At 41.2% G+C, this 18411-nt stretch overlaps 1 protein-coding gene and 1 pseudogene across 1 annotated transcript in view; one reads left to right on the plus strand and one right to left on the minus strand.

Annotated features, from left to right (window-relative positions):
* Positions 1-18411, minus strand: part of GPC3 (glypican 3) — a 459461-nt gene that overhangs the window by 399076 nt on the left and 41974 nt on the right. The window lies entirely within an intron of this gene.
* LOC128069850 (ferritin light chain-like) lies at positions 1592-2113 on the plus strand (annotated as a pseudogene).

The raw sequence follows: 18411 nt of genomic DNA on the forward strand, positions 1-18411 counted from the left end.
CTGATTGGGGACCATCCTGCCTGTCCCCAACGATGAGGGGCCTCTGGTGTCCTTTGCTCTGTCAGCCACTCTGCCCCCTCTGGAACATGGGACTAGCTTTACCTTTGGGCCCTGCACTCTGCCAGTTGGCTTGGCAACCTTGGAGACAGGAAAAGGGAAGTCTAGCTGAAGCAGCCTGGATTTCCCAGGAGAGTGACACTTGGCAGCAAGTAGCTCAAAGGAAATAACTTCCTAGTCTTCCTTTTTTAAAGATGGCTGAAGAAGGACAAGAAAGCCTAGTCCTGCTCCTTTTCTTCACACTGAGAATCACTCAAAGGATGCTATTCACAAAACAGCACTTGGGAAGACCTAGGGCAATCTCAGCCTAGTGTGTTCCAGCTTACAAAGGCGCTTCCCCACTCTGGGAATGAAGGAAAGAGAAGACAGCAAGTCCTTGAGCCTTAGGGAAAGGGATATATCAGTGACTTAGCTCCGTGGATACTTTCTGAACTCCTCCAGTCACTACCAAGTGACCTCAGGAACTACCAGCTGTGCACAGGTGGCAGAAGCCTTTGATGACTGGTTTCCTCTTCCCTAGAGTCATTTAGCAGCAGGAGGGGCTGTGGGGTGGAGAGAGCAGCTGTTTATTCTCATGACACTTCCCCCTGCCAAAGACAGCTCTTTGATTGATCCCCCGGCAGAAGATTTAGCTTGTACTCTGGGGACAGAAATGGTTTGGGGATAGATGGGTTGTGCAATTTCCTCTGGGTCAAACAAGGAATCCTCAGGAGAAACCAGTGACTTTCCCTAGTGCCATCTGTTGATGGGAGTGAAGCGGGGTGAATACAAACGTACCACCACCATTACCCTCTTCCCACCTTTTCCTCCGACCTTTTTAGAAACCATCAATGTAAGCTTACATTGGTCCACTCTAGAACTGTATGAGATAGAGTCTTCTACCACCCATTTTAAAGATGGGGAAACTGAAGCACTAAGGAAACAACTCCCAAGATCACAGAGAGGCAGAACTAGGATTTGAACTCAGAGTCTTAGAACTAAGAGAGTCATTAGGATTAAAAACAGACTTTAGAAAAGAAGCCTTACACACCCTGTCACAGCACCCCTTGCCAACACACACACACACACACCCCTACTCCCACCATGCCAGTGACTGTCTTTTCCAGCAAAGAGCAATGTAATCTCCATTTAGGAAACAAAATCTGACCAATTTAGTCAGGGAGAGAAGACAGGCTGAGAACAGAAAAGCAAGTGAAAGTAAAAAATCAAACTTGCTGAAAACAGAAAGTAGAGAAAGCAGGCTGGAAGCTGTGATCAGAGATGGAACACAGTATATATCAGGCACTGGTTCCTCGTTTGTGAGATGTTTTAAAACAAGAATGTAAAACAAAATAGTTGGAAGTGCGCTCAGCGGTCCCGCAGATCTGCCTCTTGCTTCAAGTGCTTGGACGGAACAGACCCAGGGACGCCCCTTGCTCCCGCCTCCGACCACCCTGCAACCTTTTTTCCAGTCGCAAGCTCCGGAGTCAGCCACTCAGCTGTCCGCGATCACCGGGACGAGCCACCATTTTTAACTCCTTATTGCCGACCAATCATGAGCTCCCAAATTTATCAGAATTATTCTACCGAGATGGAGGCCACCATCAACCGCCTGGTTAACATGCAACTGCGGGCCTCCGACACCTACCTTTCTCTGGGCTTCTATTTCAACCGCGACGATGTGGCCCTGGAGGGTGTGGATCACTTATTTCACGAACTGGCCAAGGAGAAGTGCGAGGGCATGGAGTGTCTCTTGAAACTGCAACCAGCGTGGCGGCCACGCCCTCTTCCTGGACGTGCAGACGCCATCTCAAGACGAGTGGGGTAAAACCCAGGACGCTATGGAAGCCTCCCTTCTCGTAGAGAAGAACCTGAATCAACCCTGTTGGATCTGCATGGCCTGGCTTCTGCCTGCGGAGACCCCCACATCTGTGACTTCCTGGAGAACCACTTCCTAGATGAGGAAGTGAAACTCATCAAGATGGGAGACCACCTGACCAACCTCCGCAGGGTGGCTGGTCCCCAGGCTGGGTTGGGCGAGTATCTCTTCGAAAGGCTCACCCTCAAGCATGACTAGGAGCTTCTGGAGACCAGTGGCCATTGAAGAACCCACCTAACATCAGGGCTGCCTTAAGCCCCTCTCTGCAGCCACTAGGCAGCTTTTTAACACCCTGGAGCCCTCTCTCAAGCCTTGGACCAAATGGAAACAATAAAGCTTTTTGCAGCAAAAAAAAAAAAAAGAAAGAAAAGAAAAAAAAAGAAAATAGTCTAAGTCACATCCTCTCTTACAACCTCATCCTAAAATACAGGGTAGGGCTTGTCTGATCATTGGGAAGACAAAAGAAAGGAATTATTGCCTTTTCCTTCTAGCCTTCCCCTAATTCCAGCATCAGTCAAGGCTGGGAATCTAAGATAGAAATGGGGAAAATAGAAGAATTCCTAAGAGGAGGGCTGTACACTGCAACCAGCAGGTCAAGGGACTAGGGGACCACGCTGAAGAGCATGGTAACAACTGGAACACAATAGCTGGTTGGGCCAAGACTTCCCAGCCCTAGCCTTAGCATTGAAACAAACCCACTGTTTATTTGCATTGCAAAAGCATATCACCCTCAAGCTGGATCTTCCAAAGATGATAACATTGGTTCCCATTTAATTATGAAAAAGGAACAATCAAAATAAGCAGATGACTCTGGGCTTTCCTCTACTGCCACAGGTAGAATTTCAATGCTGATTGACACCGACAAATGCCAGGTTTTGGGGGGAAATGGCAGAATCCCGAGATGCTCTGCTTGGGTATTCTCTGTCCTTGTAAATTGCCCAGGAACATTGTTTTTATTTTTTTTTAACTTTACAATATTGTATTGGTTTTGCAATACATCAACATGAACCTGCCACAGGTATACACGTGTTCCCCATCCTGAACCCCCCTCCCTCCTCCCTCCCTGTACCATCCCTCTGGGTCATCCCAGTGCACCAGCACCAAGCATCCTGTATCATGCATGAAACCTGGACTGGCGATTCGTTTCTTATATGATATTATACATGTTTCAATGACATTCTCCCAAATCATCCCACCCTCTCCCTCTCCCACAGAGTCCAAAAGACTGTTCTATACATCTGTGTCTCTTTTGCTGTCTCGCATACAGGGTTATCATTACCATCTTTCTAAATTCCATATATATGCATTAGTATACTGTATTGGTGTTTTTCTTTCTGGCTTACTTCAGTCTGTATAATAGGCTCCAGTTTCATCCACCTCATTAGAACTGATTCAAATGTATTCTTTTTAATAGCTGAGTAATATTCCATTGTGTATATGTACCACAGCTTTCTTATCCATTCATCTGCTGATGGACATCTAGGTTACTTCCATGTCCTGGCTATTATAAACAGTGCTGTGATGAACATTGGGGTACACGTGTCTCTTTCAATTCTGGTTTCCTCAGTGTGTATGCCCAGAAGTGGGATTGCTGAGTCGTACGGCAGTTCTATTTCCAGTTTTTTAAGGAATCTCCACACTGTTCTCCATAGTGGCTGTACTAGTTTGCATTCCCACCAACAGTGTAAGAGGGTTCCCTTTTCTCCACACCTTCTCCAGCATTTATTGCTTGTAGACTTTTGGATCGCAGCCATTCTGACTGGCGTGAAATGGTACCTCATTGTGGTTTTGATTTGCATTTTTCTGATAATGAGGATGTTGAGCATCTTTTCATGAGGAACATTGTTTTTAAAAGAGAGCAATCACCTTGAAGTGCTGATGATTCTAAATTTGGGGATCACATACAGATATCGGTGGTTTTTACATGACATTTACATATGAAGACATTCTTAATGAAAAATATATTCTATACTGTTTAGCATAACACTGGCTGAAAAATATTCCACTATGTGTGCTGTTATAGGGCTGCAATTGAAATTCCAGTCGCTTTTGGAAAATGCTCAACATTTTTGAAGCTATTTCCTACCAATGACTTTATCACACAATATATAGAACCCAACTGGCCACTTTAAATGACTCTAGAAGGCAATTGTATATCAAACTCCTCCATAATGGATTTTTTATAATTGTTAAAGAAACTCATCAATCCTCAGTAATCATTTTAAAGGAAAACTGATTCACTCATAACTAAGCTACTGCTGCCCTGGCTCCCACAACAGAAGCCATGACCATGAATAACTCCAATTCACCCCCAATTCTGGAAGTGCTAATTACCTCCAGGGATGCTACATGGGCAGCTGAAAAGCCGGATGACCACAAGCAATTAGCCAATCAATTTTGCTTCAAATTGCCCCCAACACAATTGGCAGAAAGCCATACATGGAGTTTAAATGGCAGTCACCTATTTGAGAGGAAAAAAAAGGTTTTAGCCTCCCACACTACATTAATAACCGCCATGATGCCCAAAATTACCACCATCCTAATCACATGTTGGGATTTAGGCCCTGCTCAGAAGGCAAACAGATTACTCATTGTTGAATACATTTTAGTCCATTAGCACCCATTAGCATACTAAGTAGGTGTCACCTAGGAAAACTGAGGGCAGTGTTCTGAAGGGATGGGAAGGAGAGTCAGCCCAGCATAGGAAAAGGTGACAAAGAAAAGAGTATTTGGGAAACACTGGTGAGGGGGAACCAGAAAACAAAGCCCCTCTGGTTCCCATATTCCTTAAAGGGGAAAAGTAGGTGGCTGTCACAGATAATAATCTCGTCAGTCTAACATCAGTCTCAAGCAGGATTTCAGAACACAGCATCAAGCAGATTTGTGAGCAAAGAAATAAGCAATCACAAGAAGCTGGCATAGTTTTACAAGAACAAGTCATGCCAGAGTAACCTCATTTCCTTTTATGATGGGAGTATTGGACTGAAAACTAAGGGAAAACAGTGGATATACTGCTTCTGGATTTCAAGAGGGTTGAGAACAAAGTGAACAGTCATGTCCAAGACAGATTATTACAGATTGGAAAGAATACTGCTAGCTGGTTCCTTCACTGCTTTAATGGCTGTATCCAAAGGTGCTAGATAATAGACTAATGTCAATCCAAAAGGAAATTTCTGATGGGGAACCTACGTGATCTGCTCTGCTCAGCATTTTTATCAATGACTAGTATGATGGCATAACGGTACACTGATCAAATTTACAAACTGCATGAAGCTGGAAGGCACAGTTAACTCATTTTGAAATCCTAGTGATCTCAACAGGCTACAGTTTTAGCTGAAATTTGACAAGATATTATTATAAGACCAACACCCCAAACATGGGATGAAGGCTGATGACATCAATTTGGAGAATTTTGCTCGACTTTAAGATCAACACTCATTGACTCAATAGTGTCTTAGGCTGGCTGCCTCAATAAAAGAATCGTATGTAGACCAGGAGGAGAAGGGGATGACCGAGGATGAGATGGCTGGATGGCATCACAGACTCGATGGACGTGAGTCTGGGTGAACTCCGGGAGATGGTGATGAACAGGGAGGCCTGGTGTGCTGCGATTCATGGGGTCGCAAAGAGTCGGACACGACTGAGCGACTGAACTGAACTGACTGATGTAGACCATAGGAGGTGGAGGCTACTCTGTGCTCCGTATTGGGCAATTCTGGGCACTGCAATTTAGGGGACTAATCACCAAATAGAAGCTTATCCACATGAGAGTGACTAGTATGGCAAGAGTTACAAGGAGATTTAATTTGGCCCAAACTAACATAAAAACTAGCAATTAAAGCTGACCAAAAATCAAATGGGCTGCTTCTTAAAGGGCAGGATTCCTTCATCAGAGGAGGTTTTCACTCCAAGACCAAATGATCACTGGCTCAGAATACATTGTACAGAGGAGTCACACGAAGGCAGGAGGGCTGCATTTGATGGACCTCTAATGCTCCCTATCAACTCTGAGATACTGTGACATTATAGAACCACCTTCCTTAATTTATAGAACTGAAAAAGGACACAGAACAAAAACCAAACCTCTTCATAGTGAATTAACACAGGAAAAAAAATTCTGAACCCAGAAGAGAGACTACAAAAACAGCAGACAATCCCCATGCTTTCTTGCTCCAAACTCCTTAGCCGTAGGGGTCTTGTTTGCATGGATAGCTTGGAGGTTTAAAATAACTTCACTTGGGTGGCTGAGATGTTTGTAATGAGGATGAGGAGGGTAAAGAGAGTCAAATGGTGATGTGTAAACAACTTATTTCCCTGCCTTCTGTGAAACAGTTTGATGTTTTTCTATAGACAGAGTGATTTATATGAAAAGGGACAAAAAACAAACAAACAAAAAACCCAAACAACAAACCCACTTTAAGAATATTATTTGTGAAATGCAACTGAAAGTCCATCTAAGTCAAAGCATCTCTTCTATGAGCCCTTAATTAAGACATAAAAAATAATGGCGAGCATATCCATAAGCAGACAAGACTACGTTTTTGAGGAGTACAGCTGCATAATCCCATGTGCGTGTCTGAAAATGCACTGCAGTACATGGCATACAGTAGATGCTCCTGAATAGTTGTTGACTGGCTAACAAAAACAGAGAAATAAAGTTTTTGAGGCATTTACTAAAAACTGCCCTCAAAATTCCAGCCTATAGTATGACAGCAGGATTTAGAAGACCGTCTTCTACTTGAGACAACTTAACAGGGCTCGGCCGTGTTAAGTTGTCCTTGCTGGTCCTTGACTTCTGGGCCACTGAAAAAAGGACAGTCTCCTAGGTAGATTGCTCAGGGTCAGTCCTCTGGAGCAATCAGTTAGGTGCTTCCCCAGTGACATATGGAAAATGCTGGCTCTCTCTGCATGTTGGGAGGTAACACAGAATGTAAAACTGGCCTGTTGCCTCTGGAAATGTTGCCTTGGACCCAAAAGTCCTCCTTCTAGGGATATCCTAGACAGCTTCTGCTCCAGGTATAACTTTTCAAGTGCATGAAAAGATATGACTAAACATATTCCCTTCAGCCCTGTGTGTCAGAGCAAAAAAAAGCAAATAACAAACCCAGGTGCCAACAGGAGAGGAGATGGATAGGAACATTACACAATTGTTTTTAAAAAGGACAAAACCTTTCAGTACTTATTTTGAAAAACGTCGTAAGATATATGAAGTGAAAAATTATATTGTAAAACAGCACATATGGTATGGTCACATTTACATAGGGAAAAAATTGAGAGTGACTAGTGAGTGTGTATATACACACACAGAGGCATGGGAAATGGTTTAGGAAGGACACACATATCAAACTGTACCATATTTCCAGTCAGCATAGCCAGTCAGACAGAGGGAGATGGACAAAGAGGGACTTGGAACTTCTCTATTTTCACTTTTTACTCTCTAGATATTTCTGTATTGCTGGGTTTTTGGTTTTTTTTTTTTTTGCATTAGGCACATCCAAATACTACACACGCTTCTCCATCTCAGAAAATTACATGCATAATTTGAAAAATTATCAAAAACTAAGGACTCAAGCTCTTGCCAAGCCTCCATGGACTTCACAGAGGGCCATGGTGAAGGAGTCTAGCCAGACCCACTTAGCTTCCCTGCTCCACTCAAGTCATTCCCACTCTCTCTTGGGGGTGAGGGGTTTCAGGGGAAAAAAGTTCTCAGGATGGTACATAGCCCCAAGTGGAGGGACAATTTATGAATAAGTGACTTTCTTAGAAAGTCAAAACCCAGGGAGAATCAACAATCCTGTCTCATTAGAACCCCTTCTCAAAGCCTTCTCATAATAAACAACAGCAGTGCTCACTATGAAAATTATGTAATGCACCTACCAAACTACTTGACATTGTCGAAGAAAGATCGAGAAAATCTGGCACTTGAGGCAAAAAGAAACTCAGTAAAATGAAGGTGCTGATTCACATAAGCCTCCAGGCAATAAAACCTTGATATGCATGTTCTTTTCTATCCAATCCTCCCAGACACGCTCATGCACAAGTTGTTTAGGAAAAGAAAATGAGACAGCATCAAATAACTAGATTGAATCAACAAAGCGCCCCTGTAAATCACTCGTGAGTGCTTCTTCGGTTAGACACCAAACACTTTCTGTGCTTCATGAAAGAAAAGGTTAACAGGAAAAAGCACCTCCTGGACCAAGGTCTTCCTCATCAGAATGTGAATGGAAGACAACTCTATCCACAATTTTGTTACCTGGAAAATAGGAACCATGTGTCTCCTGAAAGTATAAATGTTCTGAAGTGTTTAGCTTTATAGAAATATAGAATTATCTGATCCCGGGGTCAATTTAGTGCTTCAGGTCTATCAAAGTGAAAGTCACTCAGTCATGTCCGACTCTTTGTGACCCCATGGACTATACAGTCCATGGAAATCTCCAGGCCAGAATACTGGAGTGGGTAGCCTTTCCCTTCTCCAGGGGATCAAACCCAGGTCTCCCACATTGCAGGCAGATTCTTCACCAGCTGAGCTATAAGGGAAGCCCAAGAATACTGGAGTGGGTTGCCTATCCCTTCTCCAGCGTATTTTCCCGACCCAAGAATCAAACTGGGGTCTCCTGCATTGCAGGCAGATTCTTTACCAACTGAGCAATCAGGGAACCCTCGAAGTCTATCAAAAGTGCCTGACAATGGTGCATTTTCAGCTTCAAACTTTAATTTGGACTTCATGAAATCCAAATTATTTTTAAAAGTAATTTTAAAAAGAGCCATAGAAGGCTCCCTGGTGAAGGCAGTACTTGAGGCAAAAGACAGTATAGAGCAGAGACTGAGAACCCAGGCTCTCAAGTGTGTCTGGGTTTGAAATTCCAGCTCTGGTACACAATAGCTTTGTGATCATCGGCAACTTACTGAACATCTGTAAAACATGGTATTAATTATATCTACACTTCATATGACTTCCCTGATGGCTCAGACGGTAAAGTGTCTGTCTGCAATGTGGGAGACCTGGGTTCGATCCCTGGGTCGGGAAGTTCCCTGGAGAAGGAAATGGCAACCCACTCCAGTACTCTTGCCTAGAAAATCCCATGGACGGAGGAGCCTGGTGTCCACGGGGTCGCAAAGAGTCGGACACGACTGAGCGGCTTCACTTACTTCCTTACTTACACTTCATATGGTTGCTGTGAGGATTCGATGACTTAATGGATAGAATGAGCTTAGAATAGTATTATACTTGGTAGATAGTAGACAACTATTAGATTAAATATTTAAATTAAATAATTAAATATTGGCTAGTATTATATTGTTGACGAAGCAGACCAGAGATAAACAAGGTACTATGGGACACAGAAGAAGGTAACATAATCCAGTGGAGGGGGTAGACAGGGAAGGCTTCTTAAAAGAAATGATATCTGAGTTACTTCTTAAAAACTGATAGACACTAGAGGAAGGATATAAAACTGGAGGCAGAGAGATTAGTTACGAAGTGGTTTAAAAGTCCAGACTAGAGCTAAGCATTGAAACCAGTGATGATAGAGATAGTAAAGAGAAATAACTAGCAGGATTTGGTGGTGATTGGCTGCAGGGAAGAGAAATCAGGAAGGAGTGGGCAGATGCCAGCACCTGAGCAAGTTGCTTATCCTCTCTGGACTTCAGTTTTCCTCATCCATAAAATGGAGATAATACCACCTACCTAACAGGATTACTGTAAGTAAATCAATTTTATTTTAAAACCCATAACATAGTGGGGACTTCCCTGGTGGCTCAGACAGTAAAGAATCTGCCTGCAATGCAGGAGACATGGGTTTGATCCCTCGGTCAAGAAGATCCCCTGGAGAAGGGAATGGCAACCGACTCTAATAGTCTTGCCTGGAGAATTCCATGGACAGAGGAGCCTGGCAGGCTATAGCCCATGGGGCCACAAAGACTCAGACATGACTGAGCTACTAACACTAACATAACTTCACCCAGTAGACTATTATATGGAAACTCTATTATTATCATTATTATTAAAAATAATCACAGCATTGGCTCAGATGGTAACAAATCTGCCTGCAATGCAGGAGACCCAGGTTCGATCCCTGGGTGGGGATGATCCCCTGGAGAAGGGAATGGCTACCCACTCCAGTATTCTTGCCTGGAGAATTCCATGGACAGAGGAGCCTGGTGGGCCACAGTCCTTAGGGTCGCAAAGAGTCGGACACAACTGAGTGACTGACACTGGAACAGGCCCCTAGATGATAACTAGGCCAAGAAGCTCAGGATCAGGAAGAGACTTGCCCAGTGATACACTACCTGCTTAGTGGCAGAGCCATAAACAAAAACCTCTTATCTTCTGCATCCTAGTCAATGGCTGTTTGGTTTTTTTTTCTTTCCTTCCCACTATATCATTCCAAGTGATTGGCTAGAGATGCTCTCCTCCCAAAGATAACGGTGAGATCACCCACATGGTTAGCAGTCTTCTCCTTCCAGTGCCAGCAATGAATAAGATTCTAAAACAGACTGGAAGACTACCTCCTTCTACTCACTGTAAAAACTGCCCATACTTCCTCATCTGGTAGTTTTTCTCTCCTCTCTCTTCATGAAAATAGAAAGTTCAGTGTACATAACAAAGTTGAATCCACCTTGCTATTTCTACAGATGTTGGGACTTTAACTGTATCACTTCCCAAGAGAATTAAATGGTATACAGTAGCTTCATTATGATCAGAACAAACACAGCTGGGTTCCTAAATGGTGCAACTCCTCCAATGCCTCTCCTGGGCTTTAGTTTTGCTATTGCTATTTTATTTCTTTAAGGAATGTTTATTGCACTCAGTTGACAAACATGAGTAAAGTTTCTAATTCTACAGACCAAAATACAGCCCCTCTTAAAAAGCAATATAGGTGAGGACAAAGTAACTACATTTGAGAAAGTAGATGGGAGGCAACATTTGAAATAATAGTTCCTCCCTCAAGCCAAGTTGGCATCTGAATGGTAGCAGAATATGCCAACGATCAGTACTGAAATGGGTATTATTAAATCTGGGAATCCTAACTTAAGTGCCGTTAAAATAACTGAGGCTACTTACTTAAGTCCATTAAATAATCAGAAATTTGAATCTATTTATTCAGACTAGGATTCTTCATAGAATCAGATTAGAGCAGAATGAAATCTAGAGATTAGTCAGCCTTGTGGTTCTCAACTGTTTGAGGTACACAGACCCCTAAATCTGATTTGAGATATGTGTGCTCTCTTCCCAAAAAATCACATATACAAAACATTTTATATACACTTTCAGGGGTTTTGTGGATCCCCTGCAACCTGTCCAGTTAAAAGACCAATGTAGTAATCTACTCACCTCTTTGGACAGACAATCTACACTTCAGAAAGGTTAACTTGATCAAGTTCCATTAAGAAAATAGCCCTAAATTTTAAAATGTGAATTACACATAACAACTCTAATTTGTAATAGCCCCTTACATGAATGAGTGTATAGTGCTATTTGGTTTAATATGCAATTTTATATATATAGCTTCATATTCTCCTAAATAAGATAGATTGGAAAAGAAGCTGCTCCATTTTATAGATGAGAACCCAAGGTTTAGAGATATTAAAGTTCCACCAACATGTGTTGAAAATCTATTATGTGCATCTACCCACCAACACTCATTTAGGAGGCAGAGATAAAAAGATGGGCTCAAAAAAGATACTCGAGGGGTGTCAGTTCAGTGAAGGGGACAGAAATCCTCCTCCTTCATCCAAAGCACATCATTTCTAGTTTGGCCAGGTGGCAATAGTTGTAAAGAATCCACCTGCCAATGCAGGCGATACAGGAGACACGAGTTCGATCCCCGGGTTGGGACGATCCCCTGGACAAGGGCATGGCAACCCACTCCAGTATTCTTGCCTGGAGAATCCCATGGACAGAGGAGCCTGGTGGGCTACAGTCTATGGGGTCACAAAGAGTCGGACACAACTGCAGTGACTTAGCACGCAGCACAGCACAGCATACAGGAAGGGAGCATGGAGCAGGCAGGCCTGAGCAAGGTGGCAGAGAGACCTGCAAGCTTGACAAAAGATCCGCGCTGGCTGCAGGTCCCAAAGCTAGAAGAATGACCAAGGTGGAACAGGAACCTATATGTTTGGGTCCTAAGGCTGGTATTTCCCCATGGGATGAGCTTCCCAAGGACTTTGAAATAAGATGAGGCTGAAAAATCATTCCTGGGAGCACAGCTTCAGTCACATCAGGAATAAATCCACCTAACTCTTCAATTTTCAATATGTGTCACTCTCAGTTAGTACATGCTCAGTACCTGTAAATCTGCTTTAGCACAGGAAAATTAATTAGCCGATTCAACTTAAACATGAGATAATTAAGTATGTAAACCTGAAACAGTTTCTTTCTACGAGTGACCGTGTTACTATACTCAAATGTTCTCCCTCCATGCTTTTCCATTTTCTAATCTTGCTTCCTTTGTGTTTTGCTTTGGCTCTAACTATTTCTCTTTTCTTTACTGTTATGCTGGTAATCAGGGCCTCTGAATGGCTGGGTAGAAAAAAAAAAAGAAAACAAAAGTGATTCTTAGAGAGCCCATACAACTGTATTCTAAGTACAAAGCCACATTTCTACTATAGTTTCACTGTCTGTATTAAAGATGTCTGGAAAAAGAATAATAAGTATGCAGTGGGGGTTGGTAATAGCTGCATGGGTTGACACAGAGAGGATTGTTCAGCTATATTTTAAATGTTTTTCTTCCTGTCTTCTCTCCCTGACCTCCCACTGCCAGTGGCCCATTCCCCCACCCTCCTCAATCCATCCCCTAAAATGTCCTGAGCATTTTTGAATCATGATGAATTATTTCCCTTTTCAGAGTCTCTGGAGCTATATTTGTAGCACTGTATTTAATATGATTTGCAGTACACATGTTTAATTTGAATATTGCTCATTTATCAGTACTGAGTATATTTTAAGTTTGTTGAATCCTTTATTTTTTTAATGACCTCTGGAGGACAAAATTTTCTGTGGGTAATATTATCACGATATAATGTAAGACATAGAAGAGTTTTGATTTATAAAATTGGCTTCCATATAATTTTTCAGCACGACATGGGTTCAATACCTGTGTCAGGAAGATCCTCTAGAGAAGGAAATGGCAACCCACTCGAGTATTCTTGCCTGGGAAATCCCATGGACAGAGGAGCCTGGTGGGCTACAGTCCATGGGGTCGCAAACAGTCAGACATGACTGATACGCAGACACGCAAATATCTATTGTATCAAGTCAGACCTACCCACTAAAGGCCTAAATGCTAACACTAAACTTAATGATAATCATAAGTTTATCATACATTTGTATGACAACTAAAGCATTATCTTATTTGTGTCTCAAAACAATTTGAGATTTAGAAAAGACTAAGATTATCCCCATTTTACAGACAAAGAAAATGAGGCTCAAACAGGTTAAGTGGTTAGTTCAAGGTCACACAGCTTCCACATGACAGAAATGGAACAAGAAATCAAAGGTAAAAGTTTTTCACATATGCTTAAACCCTTAGGATAAAAATATCACAGCTCTCTCACCTTGACTTAAAAGTGTTAACAACGGCTTGTGAAAAATGAAAAGCCTTGAAGGAAGGCAGAATAAAAATCTAAGAGACAATCACTGATCTTTTATCTTCTAGACTTCAAGCTGAATCAAGTTCTTAAAAAAAACCAATAAAGCCCAGACATTTTCATCATAACAAAATAAATAATTCAGTCAGGCTTTAGAGGACTCCTGCATTATGATTGGCTATTTGATATATTTGTGACTTAGCCGCCACTAAACTGATTAAAGCTAACCTCATTGACGCAGTTATGTCGACAGAGCCTGTGACACTGACAGTTATGAATGGAAAGTGTAAATAACAATAAATAACCTGAAGCTTCCACATTTATTCCTAATGGAGGATTTAGCACTTTCAAAAGTCAAATGCCTGATAGGCTAAAAATTACAGCTTTGGTCTATCTGGCGCCAAAGAAACTATTGAAATTCATCACTGTCCTCTCTTTAGGAAGATCTCCACAGACCCTCGGGTTCTTCCAGGCAGACAGGCAACTTTGACTTAAAAACAAAACAACTCCAATTCTCTGAGCTGCAAGCAGCTGTAGAAATTATCTGGTCTAACCCAACATTTCATATATGAGAAAATGAACAAAGGCCCAGAGAAATGAAATTAATTGCCTAAGGTCATCCAGTGAGTCATGATGGAGTCAGAGCTACAAGCTGCTATCTTCTTATTCCCAGTCCAATGCTCTTGTCACTAGACCACACAACAGGGAGAAATCTCCACCCAGGATACACAGGCAGCCTGCCTGCCTCCCTCCCTCTCTCCCTCTCTCTCTCACACACACTCACACACTTATACATACAGACATCAAATATGAATACTAATGGACCTATAAAGATAATTGAGTCCATATTCTCTGTGCTGAATTTCTATTGGTCTTAACAGAAACAGATCAAGGACTCTCAGATGTAAAATTATATGCAATTTTTCAAGTCCACCTCATGATTACCAATTAATGCCCTATTTTAAAGCAGACCTGAAAATAACATGTACACTCTCTGCTTTATCACTAGCATTGCTTTTAATGAGTGCAGTATGATTCCATTTTTGTAAGAAAATCTACATATGTGTATTTGAATATATGCAGAGAGAATGCCAGAAAACTTATGGTCATCTCTAGGTGTTAGGATTCTGGGTGGTATTTATATTCTATTTTATATTTACCAATATTTACCAGTTTTTCTTTCAAAACAAACACCTATAATTTATGTAATATCAACGGGATAGCAGAAAAGGAATAATATTAGAAATGTTACAATATTCAGACATATAAACTTGGTATTTTTCAGGTTCCAAAATAACTTCACAACCTCAATGCATGGTCAACTAGGCTAATAACATAAAATATGCTCAATTAGAATTTCCTTCCTGGGAAACTAAAAAGCCTTTGAATCTGGTCATCATCCCTTTCCATGTGTACATTTGGTCTATAGAATATGGAAAGCAATTTATTAAGTTACTGTCCCCAGAGGGCCTCTCATCCAAATTTAGGAGTGGCTAGCTCAACAAGCAGGATGTTGTCCTGGACCATCTTCACTAAATTGATCTGATAAAGGAAAGGATAGTTTAAGTTAGTTAAGTGTGATTAACAACTACTTTCCAAGAATAACAAACATCAGCTAACATTTACTGAGCACTTGCTGTATACTAAGCACTATTCTAAGTTAAGTTTTACAAGCATCATATCATTTACTTCTTACAACAATTGTACGTGTGCGGTTAGGTCCTACTATTTATTATCCCTGTTTAAGGAAATTGAGGCTTAGAGAGGTTAAGTGTGCTCCCCTAGGTAACAAGATTCAAGCTCAAAGTCAATTTGTTCCAGAATCTATTCTCTTAAACACTACACTACTTTTTATTATTTTTTTCCATACCTGGAGTAACTCTAAATCACTGCTAATAAAGTGTTTCCAAGTAGAGTTTCTATCAGATTTGCTTTAATAAGCAAAGCTCATTATAATTAGCAGCCCCAATTAATGGGCTTGCTCAAGTCCTTCAAGCAAATTAAACATGCCTTCCTACAAATCTTATATACACTATTAATTTGTTTAGCAGATTCTTTCATAAACTTCAGTCCAAGTCAAATTATCACAATATTCAAATTAACAGAGCCAAAAGTTAATGAGAGTTCACTCTAGATCATTAATTTTTACAAAATATTTACCTCCTGCCTTGCCTTCACTTCTGCCATTTCAGCACTTGCTGCTACGCTTACAGTTACACTTACGGCACTGTACAGACGTATGTCTGCATTATTATAGTTTCCATATAACGGGCTTCTGACCACTTTCAAATTAAAAAGGAAAAGCCCAACTGTGGTCCTGCTTTATTTGTGAGACATTTCTAACATAGTCTCTAAAGAACTATGCTTTAATAATTTGTTAAAAACCTAGTCTAATGCCAAATAAATATACAATAGAAGAAAATGCCCAAGTTGACATATGTAATTAACACTTGCATTCAATGTTCTTAAACAGTCCTCTCTCTTGTTATGCCAAGTCTGATGGTCCAGAATTCTGGTGTCTAAATTAGTACCAGTCCACCCCACTCCCCAAACAAATAAGCATAATTAGACTGCTTCTGTCTAGCTTCTCTCTCCCATGTACATCATATAGGCAAAGCTTCAGATCAGTTCTGAGTTCCTTATTTTGACTAATACAGGTCACCTTCTCAACCCTCCCATGTTTACATTCACACAAAAGAAAAAATAACAAGAGTGCCGCAAAACTTCAACTGGAAATACTTGAAAATATAATCAGTGAACATAAAGCACATTGAAATCTCTTGAGGAAAAGTGTGTACAAACCATACCGTTAAAATATTGAATATTTCTATTAAAGTCTTAATACGCCTGGTATAGAAGATACGAGCAGAGAATTCGAGTTCAAGGAGTCCAGGTAAGTGTTTCCTCTAAATAGATTTTATGAGCAAAGAAATGACAGACCCCCATGTTTCTCTAACACTGTCGTGCCCACATTTTAACTAGGCCAAGAAAGAGAGGCCCTGTGTGGTATGGCTAACTACTTATGGGCGTGATTTCACCATACAACTATAGCAAATTTATTTCAGTTCCAGATATCACTTTCCCCATTAACTCAGGAGACCAAAGGAGCATAACCGCCTTCCTTTCATCCCTGTCAAACTCAGCAAGTTTCTCAGGAAGCAAATACTATTTAAATGATTTTCATAATTCTAAAATGCCTGTAAGACAAGCCCAGGGTCTAATTATGCCACTTAAATTTGTTGAAGATGTTTGGGTTTTTCTTTTTTTAATTTCAATACTGAAAGAGCCCAAGGGTTTAAAGCCCTAATAATCTAATAAACTTTGCTAAGTGAACATTGTAACAGATACGCCTGGATGGGATTTTGTAAATACCAGACAATTTCCCCTGATCTTTATCAGGGAAAAGAAGTCTAAATCTTTGGCAGGAAGAAATTAAATGTAGTGCAAAATAATAACATCTGGCCAGATTGTGTTTGTCAGAGTAGCAGCCCCTTTAGATGTCAGCCTGAAAAGTACTAAAATGAACTCTGAAGGGGGTGTGTGCGATTCTTTATGAGGCAATAGGAAAGGCTGCCGTGCTGCCACAGAATACTCGGGGTACAATTAACTTGCCAGAGTATGTCCCTACAGAGAATCGTTTCACATCAATGGAATTTGAAGCCTTATGCCAAATAAAATTTGGGGGCCATTCTTGAGGCATTTTGTTTATTTCTCCATTACTGTACAGATTCCTAACAGCACTTTCTATTTCTCAAAACCCTCTACGATCATTTTTATCACTTCATAAATCTTATTTTTATCTTCTACCTCCAAGGGAGACAGTGTGGCTCAATGAAAAGAGCAATGACTTTAAAGTTAGAAACTTAATGCTGCCACTTACTGGTTATGTGGCCTTGGGCAGATTGCTTAATGGCTCCGAACTCCAGCTTCCATGTCTGTGAAATGGGGATAGTAATACCTAGCCATATCACTACCATAAGGAAGATTAATCAAACCTAGCACACAGTCTTTCAGTAAACTTAGTTAACCTTGCTTCTCCTTCATGTAAGTGACCCAGACGAGTTCAAATGTCTAACCTCACAAATGTCTAACCAGCTATCCAGAGGCCTCTGACCTTCAAGAAGGCTTAAGTTAAGCAAGTATACACTATCTTCCCCTCCCATCAAAATACAAACAAAAGCCTTCAAGGTTATATTTGAAATAATATGTGTATCATTTAAGCCTCTTCTTCCACTATCACCCATCTCAACCATCTGGCAGAGATTGCCACAAAGAACATACTTTGTTTTTCTACTAATGATTACTTTGATGCATGAGATAGCTTAATTGTTTTTCCTCTGATTTTTTTAAGCTGGCATTTAGAGAGGGAGAATTCTGGTCATAATTTTTTTAAGAAAAAGGTTTTCCTAATAAACAACTCTCTCCAGAATATGTACCACAAAACAATGCTCAACTGCTGATTTATCTGATAGGCCAGTGTGTCTGTTTCAAATGTTAATTGCTAGAAAGAGTACTGTTTTTCCAGTCCCCAAGGAATACGAGTGTGGACAGAAGGCTTTGGGTTTTCTCCCACCTACTGCTCTGTTGGACAGGAACAGGCACTTTGGCCTCACTGAATGAGTTTCTTTAGCTACCCTTCATGGGCTGGGCATGTGGGAGTAAACATGCATACTACTTCAAAGAATAGTTCCAGGGCCCATTTTCCCAGCTGGGAAGGTGGGAAGGATGCCCAGAATCCATGCTCCAGGCCGAGACTGGTGGCAGGCAACATTTCACCACCCTCCCAGGGCCTTTCCAGCTACCAGAGCACAGACTTCAGTGCATTCTAGACCAAGATTATATCCTAGTAAATGGTCAGAAAGGTCTCAAATCCACAGGGGAAAAAAGGCAATGCTGATAGCAGTATT

This window comes from Budorcas taxicolor, chromosome X (assembly GCF_023091745.1).
Source record: "Budorcas taxicolor isolate Tak-1 chromosome X, Takin1.1, whole genome shotgun sequence".
NCBI lineage: Eukaryota > Metazoa > Chordata > Mammalia > Artiodactyla > Bovidae > Budorcas > Budorcas taxicolor.